Here is a 5,622-nt window from a genome sequence, read left to right as displayed (position 1 = left end):
GGCTTCTATTTTCGGGCCCACTAACCGACTCTATCATATCTCGATAAGGACACTTCTCCAAATTCCATTAAACATTCAGGAAAATAAAAGTAATATACGGCTCGGCTCAGCCTCCAAGCCGAGCCATTGAAACTTGAGCTATCCTCTTGCAAAATATTTTCTAATACATTTTCTTTTAATTATTAAACTTCAAGGTTTTTTTTTTTTTTTTTTTTTTATTTCATGAATTAAAAGAAATTGGAATTTATCTAAGCCTCTGGTGGTGGAGAGTGAGGTCCACTAAACGGAATGATTTGAGGAGTGAGGACGTGGCGGCTAATATAATTAAGCTCGCAATTTGGGCTGCAGGCGGGTTGTGTTTGTGGTCCCCATCAGTTATCTCATCTGGGCCCCACTTCCCATCTTATAGTAGGACCCACTCTTTGCACTTTTCCAGATAAACCGATGCTTTCGTGTAATGCCACGTGGATATATATTACTTTTATTTATTTTCTAAAAAGTTAAAAAAAAAATCGAGGGTATTAGTTTAGTCTCGTTAGCGAACAAAATTTATATATATTATTAACCTAATTCACAATATATAATTATGAATTAAATCTTTTATATAGTATCTCTAAATTTTTAAAATTTTTTTCTAATAATATAAAATAATAAAACATGGCATATAATCCCGATTTCTATATATATCATCAATTGTGACTTATAATTGGATGGTAAAAGAAGATAAAAATATGAGAAAGTAAAGTGAAAATTTACAAAAATAGAAAATTTGCAAAGTCATGTGACGCTAATGAACACAATTGTTTATGTGTTTTGGGGTAAAGTTAGAAGAATTGGTGAGCTGAAATGGTGGGGGGACCTCTTATAATGATTGCTGAAATAGAGGCATTATTGTTTTGGTTCCCCACATTCAACTAGGGATGGCCAACCCTCCCAAAATGGCTTCATTCTCTTTTCCCTTCTTCATTCTCCAATCTCTAATCTCCTTGCCTTTCCCATGGAAAAGGTTTCTCCCATTTCTAATTTTGTAATTTGTGTGCACTCACTTGATCATCTAGCTGAGTTCCCATTGGTTGCCTTCTACATTTTAAAATAGTGAATATTATTATTTGATCACGAAAACTCTTTTCTTATTTTAAAATTTTATAATTAATTAAAAAAACTTAATTAGTAGGTTTTATTGAAGGTACAAGTCATATTAGTATGATTTGGTTAACTTAAAATATTTGTTTGATTCTTGAGAGAAAAAAAATCTAAGTGAGTTTAAAATTAATTTCGTTTAAAATCATAAATATCTATTTATTAGATTGATTAAATTGAATCCTAATAAAGAGTGAAAACCCTAAATCTAGAATCATCTTTTATTAATTTTGATGACCGTTGGATTCACCCACCCCAGTTTGGGGCAAAGTTCATGGCGACAGTCCATTACCTGAAAACCCTCAAGCCACCCACCTGAACCAAGTCCGGTCCGCTCAGCCTTAAGACCGGACTCCACCCCGATTTCTCAGATAGATTGGCCCAACCTTCTCAGCCCAACGACCAGTTTTTTTCTGGACTCAGTCTTGAACTCCTCTTTCTGCCCAGTCCGGAGGAAGGTGTCCAGCCCATCCCCCGGGTGGGTCCGTCCGCATGCCTGCTCGGAGAGAATTAAATGGCCGTTACGCATGCAACAGATATTTGATATTCTCGTACGACCGTATCAGTATGATAGAGACAGGTGGCCCAATGAAAATAAGGCTGGTACACATCATTGACAGAGGAAGGAAAAGAATAAAAGGGGAGGGTCACTCTCTTTTCAGACTAAACTTTTTCTAAATTAGCGAAAACTCTTGTAAAATCCTATTTTCTGGATTTCAGATCATCAAATTTATTTATTTATAAACCACTTTGCTTTAATTAAATTTGCAATCAATTTACTTTTATTTATCATATCTCAAAAAAGTTTTGATAATCGAAATAATTATAGATTAATATATAATACGATTATTCATAGAAATGATGCTCTACTCGCTGTTTTTTTTTTTTTTAAATAAATAGGGCATATATCATTCCTTAAAAAATTAGTTAGATCGATGCTAAAATCTGTAAACAACATGCAATAAATATCATACAAAGATACAAGTCGTAAAATCCATGGGACAAGAAAAAGACTTAACTAAAGCCTAAAGTCCCAAAGACCCATTGACACTTGATCCCACTTGATCCAATCTAGGATTCAATGAGAAAGAGTAACATCGATCCTTCTTGTAAAGCTCCAGTTATAAGCATTTAGGCCGCATAAACAGTTACCAGCATTTAGGTTGCATAAAATGGCAAGATCGCTATTTCTAGACATTAAAACATTTACTGAAGCATAAGAAGAGAGGCTAAGAGAAAACTAGAAGCAAGTTGCTTCCACATAAGAGGATCCATGCCAAAATTGAAGAAGCGCCACTAGAACCATCTCGAAAAATATAAAATGATAGCTACCAGCCGAGTCAAGTGGGGTTTTATAGATCAAAAGGGACCAATGAAGATGGAGGAAGCACACTCTTTGACGTCCCTATTGCACCATCCAAGTATTGTTCCGTAAATCACCTCCTTATTGCCCTTCACCGAACAAGATAAAAGTCTCCAAGTATGGGATCTAAAAAGCTTTAACCTACATGCAAACAAAAAATGCAATCAAATATCACCTAATCTGCCAAGAAAGTCCAAGAAAAAGAGAAAGTGCAAATCTTAAAATTTCTTCAGAAAATCGCTACAGAAAACAAAACAAAAGAAATATTTATAAACCATTTGGAGCTAGAGAGAAAGATCCACTCTCTAGACAAACCGAGAGAAGCATAGCCAAAAAACTTCGTCTAAGCTATAGAAGAGGGTACCGAAAGAACTCGCCAGCCATGTATAGAGTTTTAGGAATCAATGGATCATGGAGGAACTCGGTATCATAAGAAAGGATAAACCATTTAAATGGCTGGAAACCCATTTGTCACCCACTGAAGCACACAGACAAAGGAGTGAAAATGCATGCAGATTAACAATTAACCGTCTGAGAGAGTGCACCAAGGAGACCGCCTACATGCAAAAACCAATACAACAGCCAAAGAAAAATAAGAAAAAAACAACACATCTAAGAGAAGTCCCCCAATAAGCACAAGAACTACAACAAAAGAATAAAGTCGAAGGCATGTCGAGACAAAACCCCACACTTTGGCAGGCACGCTAAAACTTTTAAATCTTATATGGTGGCACATGTAAAGGGAAAACAAAGAGTCAAAGACAAACACTGGAGGGTTCCAGGACACGCGCATTACATATGACCTAAACAATTAAGTACGCGACTCCATCAATTTCTTATCACAAAAAAGAACAAGACAGATGAGACTCATCACGGAAGACACCACCTCTTTCAGAACATATGAAATCTCACATGAGAAAATCTTTGTTTCTTGTCCTGTTGTGGTTGGTGTGTGGTGGAGTTGGAGTAGGTGATGCTTCAACCTCTATTACATCCCCATCATTTCCTGAACTTCCAATTTCGACTTAATTATCTAATTTCAATTTGCAATTGCACTAAAATCAATTAAACTTAAATTACTTAAAATCATTCTCAAACCAATTTTATAATAAAAATAGTGTACATTTCCTCTTCAAAACTGAGATTTAAAATTAATTTTTCTTTAAAATTAAAGCAATTGAATTCAAATTCTTTTCTTATGAATCACAAAAGAAAAGAGAGGATAAAGTCAAATCAAAATCGATTATTTGTCTCCTTTTTGAATTATGTAAAAAATTATTTACAATTTAATAAATAGCCCTTTTTAAATCAAGTCAATGTTACATTTTAATGATTAGATTTAATTGAAATTATAATAGAAATTAAATAAAATAATAATAAAGAATTCTGCATTTCCATTCTGAATTTCTTGAATTTTAAATTGGGATCGTGACCATGCCTAGTTGCTAGGGTTGTTCCTCCAAAATTTTTTTAAAGTTCTTGGAAGCATTTAAAATTGTAAAATTGAATCTCAGTCAAATTCGAAATGATTAAGCTCTTTTGCCATTAATATATATAAATTGAAACATGATATAAATTTTAAACTGTCCTCGACAAATGTTATTATTACCGTTTCATTATTTTAATTCAGATTATATAGAATTGCAGCCGTTATGAAATATACAATTTATAATATTGCATAATTTTAGGTGCTTATATATTTTTAGTGTGAACTTCTCATATATATGCCTACCCTTTTACACTTTCATCTCCAATTTGTAGAAACTATAAATTTTTTTTTGAAAATGTTAAATATTATCGTAAATCATACGGAGAGTAATTCACTCTAAAATTTTAGTTCCCATACATTAAAATTAATTTAAATAATTTCTAAATTCACTTTTAAATCTTACAATTTTTTTTCAGTCGTTATAGGACAAGATTTCACTTTTTCCACTCAATTTTGAGAGGCTATTAATGTCGCAACCCACTGAATGAATATAATTATTAAGTCTGGATTAGAATTTCAAATATTATTTATTCAATTAAAATTAACTTAAATTATTTTTATTTTTATTTTTTATTTTTCACTTGATTTAAAATAGTTAGATCAAATTATTTAATAGATTACGACTAACTATATACAAATGTTTATAATATTTCTTCTCTCAGCTGATATTGGATAAAATTTAACATATAAAATAGTTTAAATTGAATAGTAAATTTATTAAAAAATACACTAAAAAACATTTTCTGGCACTTTTATAGAAGGAATAAAAAAGTAAGGGGTAGATTTTTGTGTCCTAAAGCCCAACGTCTTTATTTTTTCCAAACAGCTTCTCTTTTTCTTCTTCCTCTCAGTAAATTTTTTAAAGCTACATTTCCACCATAAAAATTTTAAATCTAACTTAAGTATAGGAAAGTTGTCTAAAAATATCTCTAATGAATTTTACATCATTTTTGTATGTCTCTTTGAAGTTCATGAACTGTGGGACTTTTTGGTGAAACTACAAAAATCTTCATCAACCCCTCCATTAAAATAAATTTAATTGTATAGCTCAAAACATGAAGTATAAGCTATAATTAATTAGTTTCATATTCAACTATCACCAAAAGGAACAGTAACCCTAAACCCCTTTACTGATAAGAATAAATAAGAAACATAAGAGAATTATGTCCTTGATTTAAATGATAATGGAGGGGTTGACCATTGAGTAGAAAGGTCAACTGCACAGAAACAAATGCACATAAAGAGCCACCATGGAATTTTCATGCCAATTTCTATTTGATTACCATGTAATTCAAAAGGCCAAAAAAAAAAGAAAAGGCCAGGTTCCCATGTCTGTTGCTTTTCATCAAAACCCTTGAGGGGGCACTTGTGGCTGGATGCTTAGTGGCACTAACCCTTTAGCAAGGCCAATGTGAACTTTGGTGCTTGTATGACAGAAAGAGAAAGAGAGCTTTCTCTAGGGATATTATGTAAGTCTCCTCTTGTCCCACAAAGCAGTTACAGTTGATAAACAAGCAATCATTGCAGGGATAGCTGTGGGGCTTTCTCAAGATAAGGTCATCAATCCTTAGTCCTTATATAAGGCTATGTACCCTGCATTGTGTTCATATTTCCATGAAATTACTCGCTT

General features: G+C 32.7%; 1 long non-coding RNA gene across 1 annotated transcript; it reads right to left on the bottom strand.

The window, feature by feature from the left end:
- Positions 1-2,098: 2,098 nt before the first annotated feature.
- On the bottom strand, positions 2,099-3,474 carry LOC110614590. The gene is made up of 2 exons (XR_002487809.2): positions 2,868-3,474; positions 2,099-2,644 (listed from the first exon to the last, which is right to left on the bottom strand). It is a non-coding gene; the product is annotated as an uncharacterized LOC110614590 (long non-coding RNA).
- Between the last annotated feature and the right edge of the window lie 2,148 nt (positions 3,475-5,622).

Source organism: Manihot esculenta, chromosome 1 (genome assembly GCF_001659605.2).
Source record: "Manihot esculenta cultivar AM560-2 chromosome 1, M.esculenta_v8, whole genome shotgun sequence".
In the NCBI taxonomy this organism is placed as follows: domain Eukaryota; kingdom Viridiplantae; phylum Streptophyta; class Magnoliopsida; order Malpighiales; family Euphorbiaceae; genus Manihot; species Manihot esculenta.
The sequence above is the reverse complement of the archived record's forward strand: the minus strand, read 5'-3'. Positions and strand labels throughout refer to the sequence as shown.